This window comes from Triturus cristatus, chromosome 3_2 (assembly GCF_964204655.1).
Source record: "Triturus cristatus chromosome 3_2, aTriCri1.1, whole genome shotgun sequence".
Lineage (NCBI taxonomy): Eukaryota > Metazoa > Chordata > Amphibia > Caudata > Salamandridae > Triturus > Triturus cristatus.
The window spans coordinates 1,150,282,507-1,150,308,576 of record NC_140584.1 but is presented as its reverse complement, the minus strand read 5'-3'; the positions used below and the strand labels follow the sequence as shown (position 1 = coordinate 1,150,308,576).

General features: G+C 45.3%; 1 long non-coding RNA gene across 3 annotated transcripts in view; it reads right to left on the bottom strand.

Moving 5' to 3' along the window:
* LOC146859292 (uncharacterized) overlaps window positions 1–26,070 on the bottom strand; it is a 279,048-nt gene that overhangs the window by 101,121 nt on the left and 151,857 nt on the right. The window contains exons 5-6 of one of the 3 annotated variants that reach the window (XR_014979757.1): window positions 8,889–9,001; window positions 8,702–8,787 (exon numbers count right to left, since the gene is read on the bottom strand). The exons of the other annotated variants lie outside the window; for them this stretch is intronic. This is a non-coding gene — a long non-coding RNA (uncharacterized LOC146859292). Of the gene's footprint in view, window positions 1–8,701; window positions 8,788–8,888; window positions 9,002–26,070 lie in introns of those variants that run through there. 3 annotated transcript variants of the gene reach the window in all.

Below are 26,070 nucleotides of genomic sequence, written 5' to 3'. Positions count from 1 at the left end.
CTCAATTAGCAGTGGGGCTCCCTCGCGGCTTGGACGAGCCGCTATATCAAAAAACACAAGTTGCCACAATGAAGGAGCCACACACGGCGAGCTTTAAGGCATTTAATCCAGGGATTACATCAGCCAGGCACTCTCAGCATAGATGCAAGCCAGACGCGTTTCGGGCATACCACCGCCCTTGGTCACTGGCACAGGAAACAGCAACGAGAGTGAACCACCTACGCAAATTTAAATGTCCCGCCCAAGTGGGCGTCTGCGAAGTGGAATGCTGGTACTTGTGGTTCACTCATAATCCAAACCCAAGTGGGTGCCGCCGTCACTGAAAATGTTCAATCTCACCCCAGTGGGTATGCAGAGAGTAGTCCAGATTGACCTTTTGACACCCTCCATGGATCGCACTCGTCGTTCCTGTAGTGTATCTTTATCCTTCACGCTACGGACCCGCTCAATTAGCAGTGGGGCTCCCTCGCGGCTTGGACGAGCCGCTATATCAAAAAACACAAGTTGCCACAATGAAGGAGCCACACACGGCGAGCTTTAAGGCATTTAATCCAGGGATTACATCAGCCAGGCACTCTCAGCATAGATGCAAGCCAGACGCGTTTCGGGCATACCACCGCCCTTGGTCACTGGCACAGGAAACAGCAACGAGAGTGAACCACCTACGCAAATTTAAATGTCCCGCCCAAGTGGGCGTCTGCGAAGTGGAATGCTGGTACTTGTGGTTCACTCATAATCCAAACCCAAGTGGGTGCCGCCGTCACTGAAAATGTTCAATCTCACCCCAGTGGGTATGCAGAGAGTAGTCCAGATTGACCTTTTGACACCCTCCATGGATCGCACTCGTCGTTCCTGTAGCGTATCTTTATCCTTCACGCTACGGACCCGCTCAATTAGCAGTGGGGCTCCCTCGCGGCTTGGACGAGCCGCTATATCAAAAAACACAAGTTGCCACAATGAAGGAGCCACACACGGCGAGCTTTAAGGCATTTAATCCAGGGATTACATCAGCCAGGCACTCTCAGCATAGATGCAAGCCAGACGCGTTTCGGGCATACCACCGCCCTTGGTCACTGGCACAGGAAACAGCAACGAGAGTGAACCACCTACGCAAATTTAAATGTCCCGCCCAAGTGGGCGTCTGCGAAGTGGAATGCTGGTACTTGTGGTTCACTCATAATCCAAACCCAAGTGGGTGCCGCCGTCACTGAAAATGTTCAATCTCACCCCAGTGGGTATGCAGAGAGTAGTCCAGATTGACCTTTTGACACCCTCCATGGATCGCACTCGTCGTTCCTGTAGCGTATCTTTATCCTTCACGCTACGGACCCGCTCAATTAGCAGTGGGGCTCCCTCGCGGCTTGGACGAGCCGCTATATCAAAAAACACAAGTTGCCACAATGAAGGAGCCACACACGGCGAGCTTTAAGGCATTTAATCCAGGGATTACATCAGCCAGGCACTCTCAGCATAGATGCAAGCCAGACGCGTTTCGGGCATACCACCGCCCTTGGTCACTGGCACAGGAAACAGCAACGAGAGTGAACCACCTACGCAAATTTAAATGTCCCGCCCAAGTGGGCGTCTGCGAAGTGGAATGCTGGTACTTGTGGTTCACTCATAATCCAAACCCAAGTGGGTGCCGCCGTCACTGAAAATGTTCAATCTCACCCCAGTGGGTATGCAGAGAGTAGTCCAGATTGACCTTTTGACACCCTCCATGGATCGCACTCGTCGTTCCTGTAGCGTATCTTTATCCTTCACGCTACGGACCCGCTCAATTAGCAGTGGGGCTCCCTCGCGGCTTGGACGAGCCGCTATATCAAAAAACACAAGTTGCCACAATGAAGGAGCCACACACGGCGAGCTTTAAGGCATTTAATCCAGGGATTACATCAGCCAGGCACTCTCAGCATAGATGCAAGCCAGACGCGTTTCGGGCATACCACCGCCCTTGGTCACTGGCACAGGAAACAGCAACGAGAGTGAACCACCTACGCAAATTTAAATGTCCCGCCCAAGTGGGCGTCTGCGAAGTGGAATGCTGGTACTTGTGGTTCACTCATAATCCAAACCCAAGTGGGTGCCGCCGTCACTGAAAATGTTCAATCTCACCCCAGTGGGTATGCAGAGAGTAGTCCAGATTGACCTTTTGACACCCTCCATGGATCGCACTCGTCGTTCCTGTAGCGTATCTTTATCCTTCACGCTACGGACCCGCTCAATTAGCAGTGGGGCTCCCTCGCGGCTTGGACGAGCCGCTATATCAAAAAACACAAGTTGCCACAATGAAGGAGCCACACACGGCGAGCTTTAAGGCATTTAATCCAGGGATTACATCAGCCAGGCACTCTCAGCATAGATGCAAGCCAGACGCGTTTCGGGCATACCACCGCCCTTGGTCACTGGCACAGGAAACAGCAACGAGAGTGAACCACCTACGCAAATTTAAATGTCCCGCCCAAGTGGGCGTCTGCGAAGTGGAATGCTGGTACTTGTGGTTCACTCATAATCCAAACCCAAGTGGGTGCCGCCGTCACTGAAAATGTTCAATCTCACCCCAGTGGGTATGCAGAGAGTAGTCCAGATTGACCTTTTGACACCCTCCATGGATCGCACTCGTCGTTCCTGTAGCGTATCTTTATCCTTCACGCTACGGACCCGCTCAATTAGCAGTGGGGCTCCCTCGCGGCTTGGACGAGCCGCTATATCAAAAAACACAAGTTGCCACAATGAAGGAGCCACACACGGCGAGCTTTAAGGCATTTAATCCAGGGATTACATCAGCCAGGCACTCTCAGCATAGATGCAAGCCAGACGCGTTTCGGGCATACCACCGCCCTTGGTCACTGGCACAGGAAACAGCAACGAGAGTGAACCACCTACGCAAATTTAAATGTCCCGCCCAAGTGGGCGTCTGCGAAGTGGAATGCTGGTACTTGTGGTTCACTCATAATCCAAACCCAAGTGGGTGCCGCCGTCACTGAAAATGTTCAATCTCACCCCAGTGGGTATGCAGAGAGTAGTCCAGATTGACCTTTTGACACCCTCCATGGATCGCACTCGTCGTTCCTGTAGCGTATCTTTATCCTTCACGCTACGGACCCGCTCAATTAGCAGTGGGGCTCCCTCGCGGCTTGGACGAGCCGCTATATCAAAAAACACAAGTTGCCACAATGAAGGAGCCACACACGGCGAGCTTTAAGGCATTTAATCCAGGGATTACATCAGCCAGGCACTCTCAGCATAGATGCAAGCCAGACGCGTTTCGGGCATACCACCGCCCTTGGTCACTGGCACAGGAAACAGCAACGAGAGTGAACCACCTACGCAAATTTAAATGTCCCGCCCAAGTGGGCGTCTGCGAAGTGGAATGCTGGTACTTGTGGTTCACTCATAATCCAAACCCAAGTGGGTGCCGCCGTCACTGAAAATGTTCAATCTCACCCCAGTGGGTATGCAGAGAGTAGTCCAGATTGACCTTTTGACACCCTCCATGGATCGCACTCGTCGTTCCTGTAGCGTATCTTTATCCTTCACGCTACGGACCCGCTCAATTAGCAGTGGGGCTCCCTCGCGGCTTGGACGAGCCGCTATATCAAAAAACACAAGTTGCCACAATGAAGGAGCCACACACGGCGAGCTTTAAGGCATTTAATCCAGGGATTACATCAGCCAGGCACTCTCAGCATAGATGCAAGCCAGACGCGTTTCGGGCATACCACCGCCCTTGGTCACTGGCACAGGAAACAGCAACGAGAGTGAACCACCTACGCAAATTTAAATGTCCCGCCCAAGTGGGCGTCTGCGAAGTGGAATGCTGGTACTTGTGGTTCACTCATAATCCAAACCCAAGTGGGTGCCGCCGTCACTGAAAATGTTCAATCTCACCCCAGTGGGTATGCAGAGAGTAGTCCAGATTGACCTTTTGACACCCTCCATGGATCGCACTCGTCGTTCCTGTAGCGTATCTTTATCCTTCACGCTACGGACCCGCTCAATTAGCAGTGGGGCTCCCTCGCGGCTTGGACGAGCCGCTATATCAAAAAACACAAGTTGCCACAATGAAGGAGCCACACACGGCGAGCTTTAAGGCATTTAATCCAGGGATTACATCAGCCAGGCACTCTCAGCATAGATGCAAGCCAGACGCGTTTCGGGCATACCACCGCCCTTGGTCACTGGCACAGGAAACAGCAACGAGAGTGAACCACCTACGCAAATTTAAATGTCCCGCCCAAGTGGGCGTCTGCGAAGTGGAATGCTGGTACTTGTGGTTCACTCATAATCCAAACCCAAGTGGGTGCCGCCGTCACTGAAAATGTTCAATCTCACCCCAGTGGGTATGCAGAGAGTAGTCCAGATTGACCTTTTGACACCCTCCATGGATCGCACTCGTCGTTCCTGTAGCGTATCTTTATCCTTCACGCTACGGACCCGCTCAATTAGCAGTGGGGCTCCCTCGCGGCTTGGACGAGCCGCTATATCAAAAAACACAAGTTGCCACAATGAAGGAGCCACACACGGGTCCGTAGCGTGAAGGATAAAGATACGCTACAGGAACGACGAGTGCGATCCATGGAGGGTGTCAAAAGGTCAATCTGGACTACTCTCTGCATACCCACTGGGGTGAGATTGAACATTTTCAGTGACGGCGGCACCCACTTGGGTTTGGATTATGAGTGAACCACAAGTACCAGCATTTCACTTCGCAGACGCCCACTTGGGCGGGACATTTAAATTTGCGTAGGTGGTTCACTCTCGTTGCTGTTTCCTGTGCCAGTGACCAAGGGCGGTGGTATGCCCGAAACGCGTCTGGCTTGCATCTATGCTGAGAGTGCCTGGCTGATGTAATCCCTGGATTAAATGCCTTAAAGCTCGCCGTGTGTGGCTCCTTCATTGTGGCAACTTGTGTTTTTTTGTATATATATATATGTATATATGCTGAGTGGTGGTCCGAGGCCACGCCCCTTTTTACACCACTCTGCAAACGCGCCTCTTGGCACACTGCTGGTGGGGCGATGAGGTCCTCTTGTGTCCTGAGGACCTCAGGACACAAGTGGACTTTATACCCCGAGCAGCAGTGCGCCAGGAGATGCATTTGCAGAGTGGTGTACTCTCAGCAATCCAGCTGTGTGGGTAATTGGTGGGCTAGTTGGCCCACAGGGACCCACAGGAGGCAAGAGGACTTCATCCCCAAACCAAGAGCATCCTAGGAGGTGCATTTTCAGAGTGGTGGACAAAGGGGGCGTGGCCTGTGTCCACCTATCAGCAATCCAACTATCTGGGGCATACTGGAGGTATCAGGTAGGCTGGTTGGCCCCTAATAACCCCCAGCAGCGAAGGGACTTAATCCCCATCCAAGAGCACGCTAGGGAGTGCATTTGCAGAGTGGTGGGGAAAGAGGGTGTGGCCTGCTATAACAATTTAGCAATCCCCCCGGTGTGGGACTTACTGGAGATAATAGGAGGGGAAGTTGGCCTCCAAGGTTGTCCTTGGGGGGCCAACTACCTCTCCTATTACCTCCACTAAGTCCCACACAGTGGGATTGCTGAGAGGTCTTCGGAGGCCACGCCCCCTTTCTTCACCACTCTGCAAACAGCCTCCTGGCACAGTACTGGTTGAGGGATGAAGTCCACTCTACTTTACTCCTGAGGGACTTTAGGGGCCAAGAAGCCCTCCTGGTACCTCCTGTAAGTCCTACACAGCGACATTCCTGAGCACTGGTTGGAGGCCCAGCCCCCTTTCGCACCACTCTGCAAATGTGACTACCAGTTAAAGAAGCATTTGTAGTGTAATAGGTCTCGCATTTGCTAGAGTTAGAGCTATTAGTTAGAGCTAATGGCGTTGTAAATGTAAAAGATTTTTACTAATGTTTGGAGTGGATGTACGTTGTGTGTAGTGGAATTTTGTTGTATGTTGTGCAGTGAAATTATGTGAATAGAAAGTATGTGGTATTTAGTATATAGGAATTATGTGGAGTGGGATTATGTGTTTTTGAGAGTAATTATGTGGTATTGTAGTCTGTGTTTTGGAGTGGTAACCTCAGGTTTAGTCTTCTTCGTTTCCATAGAAGACTAAACTATAAACTCAATGAGACACAAAAAAAGAAGGAACCACTGAGGAGCACTTCTGGACCTAGTCGGAGGTACGAGCAGGGCCACTGGAATTATGTGACTGTTCGGCTGCACCAATTTTCACATAATTAAACATTTTCTGCATTTGCCAAATATTCCATCATATGCTGCCTAATCTGCAGATATTAACAAAAAAAGCCTTGTTTCTGGCTCAAATGGCTCAAATGTTCCCAAAAATGCAGTGTCATGTGTTACAGCGTGGTGGAAGGCCCTTTGCAAAGCTGGAATGGTCACATGTTACTTATTGCTAAATGTGGGTGTTAAATTGGTACTAATGGTGCACAAACCTCTCTTCTTTCTGTGACCCTCTTGCCTCTTTCTTCATTTCTCTTGCTTTTTTCTGCACCTTTCTTCCTCTTTTTGCACCTCACTGTCTTCTTTCTGCACTTCACTTGCCTCTTTCTGCACTTCACTTGCCTCTTTCTACACTTCTCTTGCCTCTTTCTGCACCTCACTTGCCTCTTTCAGCACCTCACTTGCCTCTTTCAGCACCTCTGTTACTTTTTATCTACAGATCTCTTGCCTTTTTCTGCACCTCCCTTGGCCCTTACTGAACCTCTCTTGCCTCTTTCTGTATTTTTCTTGCTTGTTTCTGCACTTCCCTTGCCTCTTTCCGTACCTCTCTTGCCTCTTTCTGCACCTCACTTGCCTCTTTCTGCACCTCATGCTCTTCCTGCTGTACCTCTCTTGCCTCTTTCTGCACTTCTCTTGCCTCTTTCCACACTTATCTTGCCTCTTGCTGTACCTCTCTTACCTCTTTCTGCACCTCACTTACCACATTCTGCTCTTCTCTTGCCTCTTTCTGGAATTCACGCTCTTCTTTCTGCACCTCTCTTGCCTCTTTCTGCATCACATTTGCTTCTTTCCGCATCTCTCTTGCCTTTTTCTGCATCTCTATTGCCTCTTTCTGCAACTCTGTTGCTTCTTTCTGCAACTCTGTTGCCTCTTTCTGCACTTCTCTTGAATCTTTCTGCACCCTTCTTGTCTCTTTCAGCACATTAGTTGGTTCTTTCTGCACTTCTCTTGCTTCTTTCTGCACCCTCTTGCCTCTTTCTGTACCCCTCTTGCCTCTTTGTGCACCTCTCCTTCCTCTTTCTGCACCTTTCTTGCCTTTTTCTGCTGTTCTCTTGCCCTTTCTGCAACTCTTTTGCTTCCTTCTGCACTTCTCTTGCCTCTTTCTGTACCTCTCTTGCCTCTTTCTGCACCTCTGTTGGTTCATTCTGTGCTGCTCTTACTTCTTTCTGCACCTCTGTTGCAAATTTATGCATCCCTCTTGCCTCTTAAAGCATCCCTCTTGCCTCTGTTGGCACACCTGTTCCCTTTTTCTGCAACCCTTTTGCCTCTTTCTGCAACTCTCTTGCCTCTTTCAGCAGTTGTTTGCCTCCTTCTGCACCTCTGTTGCTTCTTTCTGTACTTCTCTTGCCTCTTTATGCACCCCTCTAGCCTCTTTCTGCACCCCTGCTGAATATTTCTGCACTTCTCTTGCTTCTTTCTGCACCCATGTTGCCTCCTTTTGCACCACTGTTCCCTCTTTCTGCACCTCTCTTGCCTCTTTCTGTACCTCTGTTTCTTCTTTCTACACTTCTTTTGCCTTTTTCTGCACCTCTCTTGCTTCTTTCTGCACCCCTGTTGTTTCTTCATGTACTTGTCTTCCCTCTTTCTGTACCTCTCTTGCTTCTTTCTGCACTTCTATTGCTTCTCTTTGCATCTCTCTTGCTTCTTTATGCACCCCTCTTGCCTCTTTCTGCATTATAGTGCCATTTTCTGTACATCTCTTTCTGCACCTCATTTGCCTCTTTCTGCACTTCTCTTGCTATTTTCTACACCTCTGTTGCTTCTTTAAGCAATTCTCTTGCCTTTTTCGGCACTTCTCTTGCTTGTTAATGCACTTCTCTTGCGTCTTTCTGCACCTCGATTTCTTCTCTCTGCACCTCACTTGCTTCTTTCTGCACCCCTCTTGCCTATTTCTGCTCCCCTTCCCCCTCTTTCTGCACCTCTCTTGCCTCTTTCTGTACCCCTGTTCCCTCTTTCTGCACCTTTCCTACCTGTTTCTGCACCTCTCTTGCCTATTTCTGTACCTCTGTAGCTTCTTTCTGCACTTCTCTTGCATCTTTCTGCACTCTTTGCACCTCTTTCAGCACCTCTGTTGCTTCTTTCTGCACTTCTCTTCCTTCCTTCTGCACCCCTCCTGCCGCTTTCTGTACCCCGCTTGCCTCTTTGTGCACCTCTCCTACCTGTTTCTGCACCCCTCTTGCCTCTTTTTCCACCTCTGTTGGTTCTTTCTGCACTGCTCTTGCCACTTTCTGTACCTCTTTAGCAAATTTCTGCATCGCTCATGCCTCTTGTTGCACCCCTCTTCCCTAGCTCTCCACCTCTCTTGCTTCTTTATGCACTTCTCTTGCTTCTTTCTGCACTGCTCTTCTTGCTGTTGCCGATGCCACTAACCTGTTGCAGGGATCACGGCCCAATCCACAGGAGCGAAGAGAAGTTCCCCACACTCCCCAGGCCAGCGCCCGATATACTTACATACTATATACATAGGAACTGACCCAAGGAGATGTGGGGAGAGACTGCATAGGTTTGACTATGTCTCAATCCCCCAGTCGGTTCCCTATAGGCAAGTCAACAGTGGAAGTAGGCAGAAGAGAACCTGTGGGGAAAGCAACAGAACAACTTTAGCTGAATGCCCTCCCATCTGAAACATACAAGGTAAACTCAGTGCCTGCTCTATAAAGATAGACAATCTCTTACCGACTGGACATCTCTGAAAGCAGTACAGTAACAGCTAGAAGTCGCAATGTGGCGAACGCTGGATAGTCTTCCAAGGCTGGAGTCAATAATGTAAATAAAATCTTTACAGGAATCTTGCCACTCATAAAAAAAATGGAAGAGAGTCATAGGGTCTGACAAGTAAAAGTTAAAGATCAGGCTGTTAGAAGCATTCAGTGCTGGTAAACACACCCTCCCTATTTGTCAACTTTTGTAGGAAGTCTAGTGTGCACAACACATGCTTCAAATAATGTATCTAGCTCAGAAAATATAGACGCGTACCACGCACTTGTAGGCAAACAATGTTTCCAGTTCAAACACAATGTATCCAGCCCAAAAAATAAAGACACGTACCTCGCGCCAGTAAATAAACAATGTATCCGGTGCAAAAACGCTAATGCGTACCACACGTTTAAAAATAAAGAACAATGTAGCCAACCTACACTGCAAACGTGTTTCGTGTGTCTGAAGAAACAAAAATATCTAACTATGCTTTTAAAGGTAGGGAGCGTGTTCAAACTCCGCCTCCACAATATGTAAGGGACTCTCTATAAAGTGTCTTACTCTTTATAAAACAGGCACCTGAGCAACCTAGGATTGCCAGCTAACTATACAAGAAGCCAGAGGTCTAACACTTGCTTCTTTCTGCATCTCTCTTGCAAATTTCTGAATCCCTCTTACTTATTTCTGTACCCTTCTTCCCTCTCTTGCCTGTTTCTGCATCTCTCTTGCCTCTTTCAGCACCTCTGTTGCTTCTTTCTGCACTTCTCTTGCTTCTTTCTGCACCCCTCTTCCCTATATCTGTACCCCTTTTGCCTCGCTGTGCAACTCTCCTGCCTCTTTCTGCACCTCTCTTGCCTTTTTCTGCAGTTCTCTTGCCTCTTTCTGCACCTCTTTTCTTACTTTCTGCACTTTTCTTGCCTCGTTCTGTACCCCTCTTGCATCTTTCTGCACCTCTGTTGGATCTTTCTACATTGCTCTTGCTTTTTGCACCTTTTTTGCAAATTTATGCATCCCTCTTGCCTCTTTCTGTATCCCTCTTCCCTCTTTCGGCACCTCTCTTTCCTATGTCTGCATACCTGTTCCCTCTTCCTGCACCCATTTTACCTGTTTCTGCAAATCGCTTGCCGCTTTCTGCAGTTCTCTTGCCTCCTTCTGCACCTCACTTGCCTCTTTCTGCACTTCTTTTGCTTCGTTCTGCACCCTTCTTCATTTTTCTGCACATCTCTTGCATCTTTCTGCACCTCTCTTGCCTCATTCTGCACATCTCTTGGTTCTTTCTGCACTGCACTGCTCTTGCCTCTTTCTGCACCCCTCTTGCCTCTTTGTGTACCTCTTTTGCTTCTTTCTGCACTTCTCTCTCCTCTTTCTGTACTTCTATTACCTCCCTCTGTACCTCTCTTGCTACTTTCTACACCCCTGTTGTCTCTTTCTGCAACCCCTGCCCTCGTCTTCCCTGTTTCCGCAACTCTTGCTTCTTTCTGCACTTCTCTTGCTTCTTTCTGCTTCTCTCTTGCTTCTTTCTGCACCTTTCTTCCCTTTGCGGCATCCATCTTACCTATTTCTGCTGTTCTCATGCCATTTTCTGTACCTCTATTTCCTCTTTCTGCACCTCACTTGCCTCTTTCTGCACTTCTCTTGATTCTTTCCACACACCTCTTGCTTCTTTCAGCAATTCTCTTGCCTCTTTCTGTACCTCTCCTACCTGTTTCTGCACCTCTGTTGCCTCTTTCAGCACCTCTGTTGCTTCTTCCTGCACTTCTCTTCCTTCTCTCTGCACCCCTCCTGTCTCTTTCTGTACCTCTATTGCCTCTGTGCACCTCTCCTACCTCTTTCTGCACCCCTCTTGCTTCATTTTGCACCTTTGTTGGTTCTTTCTGCACTGTTCTTGCTTCTTTCTGCACCTCAATTGCCTCTTTCTGCACTTCTCTTGCTTCTTTCTACACTTCTGTTGCTTCTTTCAGCAATTCTATAGACTCTTTCTGCACTTCCCTTTTTTGTTTCTGCACCTCTCTTCCGTCTTTCTGCACCTCTGTTGCCTCTGTCTGCGCCTCATTTCTTTCTTTCTACAACACTCTTCCTTTTTTCTGCACCCCTCTCTGCTCTTTCTGTACCTCTCTTGCCTCTTCCTGCACCACTGTTCCCTCTTTCTGCACCCCTGTTCCCTCTTTCTGTACCTTTGCTGCCTGTTTCTGCACTTCTCTTGCCTCTTTCTGTACCTCTGTTGTTTCTTTCTACACTTCTCTTTCCTCTTTCTGCAACCTTCGCGCCTCTTTCAGCACCTCTGTTACTTCTTAATACACTTCTCTTTCTTCTTTCTGCACCCTCCTGCGTCTTTCTGTACCCCTCTTGCCTCTTTGTGCATCACTCCTACCTCTTTCTGTACCCCTCTTGCCTCTTTTTGCAACTCTGTTGGTTCTATCTGCACTGCTCTTGCTTCTTCCTGTAATTCTTTTGTAAATTTCTGCATCCCTCATGCCTCTTCTGCACCCCTCTTCCCTATTTCTCTACCTCTCTTTCTTCTTTCTGCACTTCTCTTGCTAGTTTTTGAACTTCTCTTGCTTCTTTCTGCACTGCCGTAGCGTCTTTCTGCACCCCCCTTGCAAATTTCGGTATCCCTCTTACCTCTTTCTGCACCCCTGTTCCCTTTTGTGTACCTTTCTTGCCTGTTTCTGTACCTCTCTTGCCTCTTTTGGCACCTCTGTTGCTTCTTTCTGCACTTCTCTTGCTTCTTTAAGCACCTCTGTTCATTCTTTCTGCACTTCTCTTGCTTCTTTCTTCCCCCTCTTACCTCTTTCTGTACCCCTTTTACCTCTTTGTGCACCTCTTCTGCCTTTTTCTGCACCTCTCTTGCCTTTTTTGCTGTTCTCTTTCCTCTTTCTGCACCTTTTTGCTTCTTTCTGCACTTCTCTTGCCTCTTTCTATACCCCTCTTGCCTCTTTCTGCACCTCTCTTGGTTCTTTCTGTACTGCTCTTGCTTTTGCACCTCTGTTACAAATTTCTGCATCCCTCTTGCCTCTTTCTGTACCCCTCTTCCCTCTTTCTGCACCTCTCTTGCCTCTGTCTGCACCCCTTTTGCCTGTTTCTGCAGTTCTCTTGCCTCCTTCTGTACTTCACTTGCCTCTACCTGCACTTCTCTTGCTTGTTTCTGCACTTCTCTTTTGTTTTTCTGCACCTCTGTTGCCTCTTTTTGCACACCTCTTTCCACTTTCTTTACCTTTGTTGCTTCTTTCTGCACTCTTTGTGCCTCTTTCAGCACCTCTGTTGCTTCTTTCTGCACTTCTCTTACTTCTTTCTACACACCTCCTGCCTCTTTCTGTACCTCACTTGCCAATTTGTGCATCTCTCCTACCTCTTTCTGCACCCCTCTTTTCGTACCTGTTAGTTCTTTCTGCACTGCTCTTCCTTATTTTTACTCATACACCTATAAAGACACTCACACGCTGCCACTCATCCATAGAGTTACTCACACACCTAGTCAGTCATGCAAAGAATCAATCACACTCCAATTTACTCACCTATACAGTTATACACACACCACCTCAATCATTCATACAGCTACTAACACACATTTACTCTCTTATACAATCACTGATACAAGCACACACTCATCCATACAGCCGCTCTCACAATCACTCACTCTCACATATAGTCATTTATATACTCCCACACTCAAATATACTGCCTTTCACATATGTAGTTACTCACACATGTACCACTGAGACATCCATTCACTAACCAACACACCCATACACACACTCACCCACCCATATAGCCTGTCACAGATGCACTCTTGAACCCATTCACCCAGTGAATCACCCACTCGCACATCTATGCACAGTCACACCCCCACCCACCCACACAGACACTAAGGCACCCATACAGATACTCAGACAACTAATCAATAACCCATATAGACACTCATGTAGCTACTCACCAATCCATGCAGCTGCTTACATATCAACTGACAAACTGATACAGACATTCATACAACTTAGTCACTAACCCATTCATTCAGTAAGACACATTCAATCACTCACTTATACAGTCAGTCACGCACCTACTAAATCATCCATTCAGACACTTATACACCCACTCATTCTTCAATACACCTTGGCATCTATATATATATATATATATATATATATATATATATATATATATATATTAATTAAACCTATTTAAACTTTACAGAAACACACAGTCACTGGATGATGTCATCAGTGGTGGTATTTGAGATGTCAGTGATGTCATCAGTGATGTCACTGACCATGTCATGAATGATGTAATATGTGACGTCATAAGAAGTGCATGCAGAGGCGCGAATTATAGTCAGCTCCACTAACTATAATGGCCACATTTCTCTGGTTTTGTGCGAATGAAATGTCCAACTAACTATAACTTTCCTGAAGTCTGTGGGTTTTTTCAGTGAATTTCTAAAGTTTTTTAAATGCTAATTTCTAACTATAACGTCCCTGAAACCTATTGTTTTTTCAGTGAATATATCAATATATATATATATATATATATATATATATATATATATATATATATATTCACTGAAAAAACCATAGGTTTCACACATGTTATAGTTAGCTGGACATTTCACTTGTAAAAAACCATTGAAATTCCCCCATTATAGTTAGTTCAGCTAAATATAACTCGCGCCACCGCCACTCTATCACAAGGATGATGTCATCAGTGATGTCATCAGTGATGTCATTTGAGATGTCATCAGTGATGTCATGAGTGATGTCACTGACCATGTCATGAGTGATGTAATATGTGACATCATCAGCAGTGGATTGCGGTCGCGCGTGATATATTTAGCTGAACTAACTATAGCGGGGGAATTTCAATGGTTTTTGACGAGTGAAATGTCCAGCTAACTATAACATGTGTGAAACCTATGGTTTTTTCAGTGAATTTGCAAGGTTTTTTAAATGCTAATTCCTAACTATAACGTGTGTGAAACCTATGGTTTTTTAAAAGTGAATTTGTAAGGTTTTTTAAATGCTAATTTATGTATGTATTATTAAATTTTTTATATCTTTATTTTACAATAAACTACCTATGTATATAGTTATAGATTGACTGTATCCTGTAATATGGAATGGCTCAGCTCTTTTTTTTTTGAATTCGGATAAAGTTGAACAGCATAGTTAATATCTTCTATAAACTTATAAACAGTTTAAAATGTTTTTTTTTTTTAATGGTTTTTCACGGTGTGCTCACCGTGCGTGCATGGTGCGGGCACCCCGCGATTTTTTGAAAAAAAATAAAATGTTTTTTTCACGCTTCGGGGTCCTTCAGGGACCCCCTGACAAAGGCTAGGGGGTCAGGAACTCTCTACCCTGCCCCCTTTTCACGTTCTCCACCTTTCTTTTTCACTGTCACACACAAAATGGCGTCCGACACTTCCTGATTTCGACCGATTCGAATGTTGACTGACATCAAACCACCAATCAGAATAACGCTCGCGGACATTTGGTGCGCGCACTGTGCACGCACCCCGCAATTTTTTGAAAAAAAATAAAATGTTTTTTTCACCCTTCGGGGTCCTTCAGGGACCCCCTACAAAGGCTAGGGGGTCAGGAACTCTCTACCCTGCCCCCTTTTCACGTTCTCCACCTTTCTTTTTCACTGTCACACACAAAATGGCGTCCGACACTTCCTGATTTTGACCGATTCGAATGTTGACTGACATGTAACCACCAATCAGAATTACGCTCGCGGACATTATGGTGCGTGCATGGTGCGCGCACGGTGCGCACACGGTGCGCGCATATAGATATTTATGTACTTTTAACTGCAATTTTCTCAGGAACTACTGAACAGATTGACACCATATATGCAAAAGGCACATGCCTGACCTGAGGACTACCTCTTTGCCAAATTTCAAGTAATTCTGTTCAGCCGTTCGGGCTGTACCTTCGACTAAAGGTCCTATGGGAAAATGCATGGGGAAAACGCGTTTTGTGACCCCCCTTTTTTCTCAGCCCCCGCTTGACGAATCACCCCGAGACTTTCAGGGTAGGAGCTGAGCGGAGCGCCCCATTCGTTTTGAAAATTGCACGAAGATAAGTCAACCGGCGCCAAAGTTATTCAAAATAGAATTTTCAGATTTCATATGGGAACTCGGTCCTAACTATAACTATCTACTGGCGACCGCCAGTAGATAATATATGTATATATATATATATATATATATATATATATATATAAACATATATATATATATATATATATATATATATATATATATATATGTATATATATATATATATATATATATATATATATATATATATATATATATATTCACTTAAAAAACCATAGGTTTCACACACGTTATAGTTAGGAATTAGCATTTAAAAAACCTTGCAAATTCACTTAAAAAACCATAGGTTTCACACATGTTATAGTTAGCTGGACATTTCACTCGTAAAAAACCATTGAAATTCCCCCGTTATAGTTAGTTCAGATAACTATAACTCGCGCGGCCACAATCCACTGCTGATGACGTCACATATTACATCACTCATGACATGGTCAGTGACATCACTCATGACATCACTGATGACATCATCCTTGTGATAGAGTGGCAGTCGCGCGAGTTATAGTTATCTGAACTAACTGTAACGGGGGAATTTCAATGTTTTTTTACGAGTGAAATGTCCAGCTAACTATAACATGTGTGAAACCTATCATTTTTTAAGTGAATTTGCAAGGTTTTTTAAATGCTAATTCCTAACTATAACGTGTGTGAAACCTATGGTTTTTTAAGTGAATTTGTAAGGTTTTTTAAATGCTAATTTATGTATGTATTATTATATTTTTTATATATTTATTTTACAATAAACTACCTATGTATATAGTTATAGATTGACTGTATCCTGTAATATGGAATGGCTCAGCTCTTTTTTTTTTAATTTGGAAAAAGTTGAACAGCATACTTAATATCTTCTATAAACTTATAAACAGTTTAAAATGTTTTTTTTTAAAGGGTTTTTTCATGGTGCGCGCACGGTGCGCGCACCCCGCAATTTAAAAAAAAAAATGTTTTTTTCACCCTTTGGGGTCCTTCAGGGACCCCCTGACAAAAGCTAGGGGGTCAGGAACTCTCTACCCTGCCCCATTTTCACGTTCTCCACCTTTCTTTTTCACTGTCACACACAAAATGGTGGCCGACACTTCCTGATTTCGACCGATTCGAACGTTGACTGACATGTAACCACCAATCAGAATTACGCTCGCGCACGTTAAATTGCCACTTTTAGAAAGTTGTCATGTTTCTGCCCTTATTCCATTTTGCGTCTTCAGCCTGGTCTGGGTCACATGACTGAGTATAACTGACAGACTTTGTGAATTCCTCCCAGACATTCACACAATAGAGAGTTTAGAGGTGCCTGAGTGGGACATCTGTTGGCCGTATGGGGCAGGGTGATGAGTGAGACATCTGTTGGCCGTATGGCCCGGGGGGTGCTGAGCACAGTCCCACTTACACTTGAATAGCCTGTGCTCTGCCTTCACTCAAAGGGCCTAACAATTCTGCATTGTCAAGTAGTGAGCTTGGAGCCAGGGCAGGAAATTCCATGCACGTCAAAGTCATTGTGTAGAAGCTTCTCCCACCTTCCAGAACCAGGACACCAAGGCATAAAAGAAGAACGTAAGATAACAACTCTTCAGTATACTTCTGGAACATGTGGATACTCTGCCAGGAAGAAGTACTGCTGTGCTGTTACAATGACTTGCACTCTGCTGGACTGCTGCTTTAAAGCCACTGCTGCCCTGCTTTGCTGACATGCTGTCCTCTTGTCTGGAGAAGAAGAACTGGGCCTGCAACTTCATCTTGAACCCAGGACCCCAGGTTGACTTCAAGGGCTGGTCTGCTGGGCACCTGATCTGAGCTTCACGGACATAAAGGCTCCCCAACCAGCTCCTGTACACAGCTGCAACGAGTTCCTGACCCCCAAGTGGTGCCTCTCAGGTCTTTGACCGATGGTTTGGTGCACGGGAACTTAAAACCAAGCTTTTGGGCTGTTTGCGACCAAAAATCGGTTAGCTTGAACCTGAACCGCGCCACTCGCACCAAATTTCACTATGTGCCGTAGTCAGACCATCTCTTCGCACAAGAAGCATTGATCCCCCATAGAGAACCATTAAAAGGAAGCACCAGCCCCTCCATCTGTGATGCCAGGCCTGCTCTTCACACCACACCGATCACTGCCCGCAACGCTCTCCTTGCTCCCTGTGACCCTCTCCAGCGTAAATGGATTCTTTGCACAAAACATGAGAATGTAAAACTTCAGTAGGACTTATCTGGGTCTGTATCCTACCCGCACTCCTTCGCAGTCGACCTGAACTTTTGACTGTGACCTGGTCCAGAGCGAACAGATAGTCGCTGTTGGCGCTTTCAGCTTTTAGGTACTATTTTACATTTTATTAAAATATTTGTAACTCTGGTTGTATTGATTAACTTTGTCATTTTGGTCTTGTTTTATTTATTAAATTAAGTTCTATGTTTCTAACTTTGATGTGTGATTTGTTTGTGTGGTGTTTTTACTGTATTGCCAAAAACTTTATACATTGCGTCTTACTTAAGCCTGACTGCTCTGTGCTAAGCTATCAGGGGGTTGAGTACAGATTAATTTGGGATTTGCTTGCGCCTTATCCTAACAAGGATTGCAGTTGCTGCTTGACCAGGGCTCCCACCCTAGCCTTCCAACAACCCAGTTTGTCACTCTAGTATTCCCAAATACTTCTTTGAGTCAGACATGTGTAAGTGCTATTCTTATAGCATACAATTATTTATTAGAGGATGCCATGCGTCAGAATGTCCTTTGAATAATGTATGTGAAGGGGAAATGATTTTCTGTACATTTTTGGTTAATATATTCAGTCATTAATAAAGAAAATATTTAAACAGTTGTTCCTTTCCCCATATTCCTGTGGGGCTGTCTATGAGAAGCAAGAAGGGAGAATGCAGAGAATGATTACAGCAGGTGCAACATTATTCCAAGCCCCTGACAAGCCGTCATTTGGGAGGCCCATGAGAAAGCATAGAATTATATCTCCTATCAGAAAAAAAGAATGAGAGAGGCAGGTATGCGAGTGATTGATTTATTCCTTCAGTGCAGTGGATTTTGAGTAAATATATATGTTCTGGAACCGGACACAGACCCACGACTTGTCCAGTGGGATGCCACACTGTTGCAAGTGAGGTGTTTGTGGGCATACTCCTGGCAGAGGAGCCCTGCTAGTTTTCTGGACCTACTGAGTCTAGCACAGTAGGTAAGAAGACCTCAAGAGCTCACTTTTTTTTTTTTTTTAAGTCCTCATCTCACCACTAACGATTGCAAATTATCTCCTATGGCCCGATCTTGTCCTGGGCGCCCCGGGCCGGAGTTCTTGCTTTCACCTGGGGCCAGCCCGGCCGGCCTTTTTATACCAAGGCATGGTGTAATCATTGGACCTTGCGTATTTTATTACAGCCTCATTGCTATTCCCCATTCAATAAAGGGTTTCCACACAGTGCTATTTATATTGTGAGTTAAAAGTGATTCTAAACGTGCAATTCTAAGTGTAGCTCGAAGCCAATTTTCGTATAGTGGAGGGCTGGCATCCTTCCAGATCTGTGGGGCGGAACTCCACCCCACTTCGGACGCACAGCGTTCAAATGGGCACATCACAAAATGCCACCAATTCATCCAATCTTCTCATAAAGTTTTATGAGAAGATTGGATGAATTGGTGGCATTTTTGATGTGCCCATTTGAACGCTGTGCATCCGAAGTGGGGTGGAGTTCCGCCCCACATATCTTTACTTGTTTCCCACGTGGCTGGGCAGTCCACGATTTCGGGCCAGCACGCACTTAACAATTTAAGGAAATCAATTATGGAAAAACTTGTGAATACGAGGTGTGCACTCTGTCATTGTCTTTGGTATCCTTCCAGATCTTACATATTTCTCTTCGAGCAATCAAAATGAAACAAAAAAATAATGCAACTTGTGTCTCCCTCAATTCAGCAATGAGTTCTGCATCCAGGCCAAACATAACTCTAGCTAAGTTCAAACATAGTTTTATTTTAAAAATGCTCTCAATAGCCCTCCCCACTCCACCCCAGAAGGGGCCAACTGCCGAACAATCATAGAAAATATGAATATCATCCGCTTCTATGAGCCCACATCTTGGGCAAAGAGGGGATGGGTTTCCAAACTTCGCTAGTTTTTTTGGTGTGTAATATAGCCTGTTTATAGTATAAAAATGATTCTTTTTAAGAGAAACAGTCCTAACATATTTATAGAGTACTTTGAAAGAATGATCGTACAAGGTAGCTGAATCTGCCTCCAGCCTAGTAGAGTTGCAAACCCGATTTAGTGGAGGGGACTGCACTTCCTCTGCTTCCAACATTTTCCTATACCAGAGCCCAACTTCCTTCTTCCTAGGCCCTGGAAATAGGAGAGCACACTCGATTTCCCAGTTACCTCCGATGTTCTCTTTCTCGGCCTTGAACCAGGAGCAGAGTTGGATGTATTTAAATCTAGAGCGGGAATCCCCTATACTAGATCTCAGTACCTCCCACGGAAGGACCCCCTCTGATGTTATCAAATCAGACCATATGTTTATTCCTGCTCTCCTAATAGGAAAGGACAGGCTATCCCTTAGACATGGGGGCAGACCTGGTGATTCCCAAATTGGGGCACACTCAGAATAATATTTGATCCCCCATCTTCCTTTAACTTTGTTCCAAACTATGAGAGCCGATTTTAAAACCTTTAAACGTACTTTTTTGTAAAATTTTACTGCTCCAAATTTATATAAAAACCCGGACTCGCCTCCCTCTTGACCTACCATTATGTTCAAGATTCTCCCCCAGTTACAATCATCGGGGCATGACAGAAGACACCTGATATTTTTCAGCTGGAAAGATAGAGCATACCAATTTATATCTGGGAGTGCTAGCCCCCCTTTTAATAGTCTTCTTTTTAGCTTTTTCCAAGATAACCTGGAGTTTTTTTTAGCCCAAATAAAGCTGCCAATCTTTCCCTGAATATTCGCCAAAATGTTATCTGGAAAAAAAAGGGGTATTGAGTTAAACAGATAAGTCAACTAAGGCAGAATTACCATTTTAACCAAGTTGACTCGGCCATATATTGTAAGGGGAAGATTCTGCCATCTGAAAAAGAGCTGATCAATATCCTTACATAATTTCTTTGTGTTGATTTGAACTATGTTATTAATATCTGGAGTGATAATAATTCCCAGATATCTAAACTGGCTGCTGCAAGGACCTTCCCAATTATCAATCCCCCAACACATGATTTCTGTTTTCGAATTGTTTATTTGATATCCCGAGTGGAGGCCGAAATCCGCCATTATCTTCTCTACCCTAGGGAGTACTTCCGCGGGGTTGCTGGAATAAATCAAAAGATCATCAGCATATAAAGCTAGCTTACAGCTGTAATCCTTATATTTAAAGGGTGTAACTGTCTCGTCGGTCCTAAGTGCTTGTGCCAACGGCTCAATATAGATGTCAAAAAGAAGAGGGGAGATGGGGCACCCCTGCCTGGTGCCCCTCCCTATATTGAAGCTTGATGTTAGGAGACCATTCAATAGAATTTCCGCCGAGGCACCCTCATAACACCCTCTCATAGTTTGGATAAAGGTCTTGCCAAAACCCATTACCCTTAGTACATTCCACAGGAATCCCCAGTTGACGCGGTCGAAGGCCTTCGCCGCATCGTATGCGGCTACCGCCAAGGGCTCCGACCGCGTCACCGCTAGATCTATGCTTCCTATCAACTGCAGATTCAACTCATGAATGTATCTACCGGGCACAAAGCCTTTCTGGTCCATACTAATGAGTTGTGGAACCAATTTAGCCAATCTCCCTGCCAAAACACTGGTAAAGATTTTATAGTCAGCGTTTAGCAGGGAGATGGGTCTGTATGAGTCTGCATTAAGGGGGTCCTTCCCTGGCTTTAAGATGAGTACAATGATAGACTTCCTCCAGGATGCTGGTATCCTACCCTTTGTAATATATTCAAACTATGTCTAGGATTCTTCACTAAAACCCTGTCTCCTACATTCCACTTTCTGTTCTTAACCCTCATCTTTGAATCATAATCAGCCTTATATTTATGCTGATACTCCAAAACCCTCTCTCGGCATTCCTCCCCGCTCCTCACAGGCCCAGCAGACACAGGCATCCAAGAAGGATTAAGTTTCGACGTAGCCTTCCTGCCCCTTAAGACCTCAAATGGCGAGACCTGAGTGACCGCATTCGGTGTGGTACTGTGTGCCCACCACGTGTCTCTCAAAACCCCACTGAATGAGACTCCTGAACTTAATGCCCGTTGAGCACAATCCTTCACAACTCTATTCATTCTCTCAGACAACCCATTAGCCTGTGGAGCATACAATGCCGTCTTTTGATGTACAATACCATAATCCTTGAGAAATTCCACCATCTCATGAGATACAAATTGTACACCATTATCCGTGACAAGAAACTTTGGTACCCCCTCAGAAAGGAAAACATCCTTTAAAAACTCAATAACTACTTTCGTGGTCACAGAACACACACACTTGGTGACCACCCACTTAGAAGTATAATCCACAACCAGAATAACAAAACGTTCATAAGACGGCAGCAGCTCAAAAGGGCCCACAATATCCAAACCCAGTTTTGACCAGACCACATCAGGAACTACCACAGGGGACAATGGAACCTTACTGATGACATGTGACTTATCACTGATGGCACAGGACACACAATCTTTTACCACCTCCTCAATCATACGATCCATACTTGGCCACCAATACCTCTCTCGCACTCTGGCTTTCGTAAGACTCCGTCCTAAATGACCTTCATGACCTGTGTTAACGATCCTTTCCCTGAACTCTACTGGAGGAATTACCCTTTCACCTCTCATGAGATTACCCCCTGTAAAAGATAAGTCATCTCTTACTGACCAGTAAGCTTTCATCTCAGAATCCAAAATTTTATATTCAGGCCAACCATGAGTCACCCAACCCTTTAGTAACACCAAAGTCTTGTCCTTTTCGACTCCCTCAATCCATGACTCCAGAGACAAAGACGGCTCAGCTACCCAACATACAATATCACTTTCACCCTCTCCACACACCATGTTGACAGGCAGCCTGGACAGACAATCAGCAGTCTTATTGCTGGAACCAGGTATGTACTGCACCACAAAGTTGTACTCTTGCAACCCTTCACTCCATCGTTTAATCCTAGGAGTAATATGTTCGCTATGCCTGCAAGAAACAATTTGCACAAGCGGACGATGATCAGTCCTAACCAAAAACGGTATTCCCCACAAATAAAATTTGAAATCTATACAGCCCAGAACACACTTAAAGCCTCTCTCTCTATGCACAAATAATTGACTTCAGCATCTCTAAGCGTTCTTGAATCAAAAGCCACCGTCCTCTGCTCACCATCCACCACTTGGGACAGAACAGCCCCCAACCCCTTAAGGCTGGCATCTGTAGTCAGGATCGTTTTGTTATTAACCTCAAAATGTCCAAGGGTGGGCATCTTCCCAATCTCCCCTTTAATAACCTCAAAAGCTTCCTGACATTCCTCAGACCATACAAAAACCGATCCCTTTCTGAGCAGAGCCCTGATAGGTTCCGTTACACACGCAAACCCTTTGACAAATTTAGAGTAAAACTCAGCAAGGCCCAAAAACGATCTCACTTGCTCTTTATCCTTTGGCACTGGAGCTCCAACCACACTCTGTGCAAGTTCAAGCTTGGGCTGAATTCCCTCACCCGAAATCACATGGCCAAGATAAGTAACAGTCTGAACACCAATACGACATTTTTCTTTCTTTACAGTCAAGCCCTTATCCCTGAGTCTCTCCAGAACCTCAATCAAGGTTCTATCATGTTCCTCCTTGTCCTTACCATGAATCAATATGTCGTCTTGGAAAAACAATATGTCCTTCACATCACCAAACACCTTCTTCATTACCCTTTGAAAGCACGCCGCAGCCGAGGCCAATCCAAACGGCATTCTTAAGAACCTATAAGCACCAAGTGGTGTCACAAACGAGGTAAGATGCCTCGAGTCCTTATGCAAGGGAATCTGGTGATATGCAGATGACAAATCCAACACACTAAAAATGCGCGCACCCTTGAGCATACTCAACGACTCTGAGATATTTGGCAAGGGTTGCCTGTCCACCCAGATCCACTCATTCAGGCTTCTCAAATCAACACACATCCTGACCCCAGCACCACCATCCTTTGAAGCCAAAACGATGGGCGCCAACCACTCTGAGGCTTCTATCTCTTCGATGACACCCAGACCCAACAATTTATTGAGTTCAGTCTTGAGAGGTCCCATCATCATGTTGGGTACCCTCCTTACCTTGTGAACACAAGGCGTAGCCTGTCCTTGAGAATAATCTGATGTTCAAACCCCTTGAGACATCCCAACTCATCTGTAAAGACCTCCGGAAATCTCCCAAAATATTCATTATCATGTTCACTCCCAATTACATTCTTAATTCTATCTTCAACCAACATGACCTGGTCTCTGGGATCCTTGGCATTGGGATTAAGCATAATCCCCAAATCCCTCTGGTGTCTCCAACCCAACAGGTTATCACCCCGTTCAGCCACATACACCTTGCCTACTGTATCTCGTTCCTTGAATTTGATGCAGGCCTCAACATAATCTAACACATTGATTCTAGCACCACCATAGCTAACAGGATTGATGTCAGGAGGAAGGAGTGTGACACTGTCCAAACCTACAACTTCATCCCATTGCTTATTCCCAATCATCGTGGAGGGAGATCCCGAATCAGCAAGTACTAAGAACTCATAACTATCCACCGAGATCTTGCACTCCGGCATAGATAGTTTTGCAGCATCCACACCACCACTCACTTCATCAACACTTAAAATTATAGTGCATACCACTTCAGGTTTCTTTTCTACAACTCTGTTAGATTTGCACACATGAGCATAGTGACCCTTAACTCCACACTTCATGCAAATCGAATCTTTAGCGTAACAATGCGGATAATTTGAGAAGTGACTCGTGCTTCCGCACCTGTAACACTTAACTTTAGGCAACTCTCTGTTACCTTTCTCTCCATCCCCCTTAGCAGTATGGGAGCTCAACCGATCTTCACTGTCTTGCTTAGCCGGAAGATTCCTTGAAACACCACTAGCAGCCTCTGTATCTCTGTGAGGGGTTTTAGACTTCTCAGACAACTTAATTTTAGCCACATTGTCTGGATCCATTGAGCTCTCATCACACATTAAGGCGTGAACATCACTTGAATTCACCTTCTTCACATCACCCCTCACATTCATCTCCTTCACCAAGAAGTGGTGTTCTCCATCCCCTCAACAATTGAAACTGCTTCCATTAAAGTGGGGTTCTTCGATAAAAGTTTTTCTTGTACCCGTGTACTATTTGTACATCTCACAAGTTGATCTCGGACGAAAGAATCAGAAAGATCACCAAATTCACACGTTCTGGCTAAAGTCTTAAGAGAAGCAACATAACTCTTGACACGTTCATTGCTACCTTGGGTTCTGGTAAATTTCTTGTCCCTCTCCAGTACAACATTTATACGTGGCCCAAAGTATCCCTCAAGCATCGTCATTGACATCTCATACACATCGCTAGATTCACCTTCACCTGATCCTACCGGAAGAAGATCAATGCTATCATATATGTTACGTCCCTCTACACCTAGATTGTGCAATAGAATAGCCTGTTTTCTGACTGCTGAAAATTTTTCTCCACCAATTGCCACAATATAAGAATCGAACAAATTTCTCCATCTCTTCCAGGGTAAGATAGGATCCCCTTTCTCTGATAAGAACGCTGGTGGTTGAGACATACTAGTTGCAGAAGCCATAGTTAATAAAAGAACTACTTTAAAGCAGTCAGATATCAGATAACCTAAAAATAAAATTAAAAGTAGTCACTGCAGTTTTGATAATATGTAAAATAACAAATTAACACAAATAAGGTAGTCACCGTGGTCTAGAATACATCAGCATTTTCGGTAATATTCAACAAAAGAACGATTTTGGCAATTCAAAAATGTGGAAAGAGTACTTCCAGTCACTTTGTCTGTTGAAAGCCAGCAAGTCTGAATAGCGAAGTGGCTCCAAAAACACTCAATTTATTCCAAAGGGAGGTATCGTGGTTTGCTGACGATCAAATTTCACTCCAGTCACAAATCACAAAATAAAAATGGCCAACACGCAAGAGACGTTCTGCGTGTCCTCAGCGTGATGACAGTGGAAAGGTCAAGCAGTCGTGCTTGGATCGCGTGATGACATCACTATCAATCACTCCAACAAAGAACACGCTGGATCTAGGCATTCGCGAGTGAAGAGTCGCGAGTCAGCACTGTCTCACAGTTCAAAAGGAAACATGCAACCGAAGTTGTAAGTGCCTTAGACACTTATACATTCGATTTTTCTTTCTTCCACAAATGAATTTCCCCCGATGTTGCTGGAAATCTGTAAATTCCGCAAAATAATTATTAATTAAAATGCACTCACAGACATCGTTGCGTGTGAGAGACAAAACACCAACGGACATCCGTCTTAGCCGTCCGATCAGTTTCCGCCGTCCGATCCGTGCTCTGGAAGTGAAGAATGCAAGCCGTATGAGTCGTGCTTTGAACGTGCAAAAAAAATGCAAAGTATCTTGTTTAAGGCCGATCCTCTATAAATCCGTGGGTTATTTAAGTCCTCAGGGGAGTTGATGCCAGGATTCGCTTGTCCCCAATCAAGCAAGGTAGTCCATCGTCGCCAGTGTTAAAAGTAGATTCTCCACACAGTAGAGTATGTTGGTAGGTTATTTATTCAGGAATCAAGATAGGAAGCATCAACGGTCTCCGCTCGCCACGACCTCCCACTTCAGTCTGAACTCGCCAACCCACATTCTATGACATCCACATGTTCTACTCATAACATTCCAGGCTAGATTACAACAGAGGGCTACACCGGACTCCACTGGACGGACCACAGCTGCGTCCACTTCAGCTTCAGAAGGACCACGATCCACCACCACCAGCAACAGGTTGCACGCCGAAGCTGGAACAAGATCACAGCCGACCAGCTCGCAACCTCCCTGAGCAAGAACCCACCCAC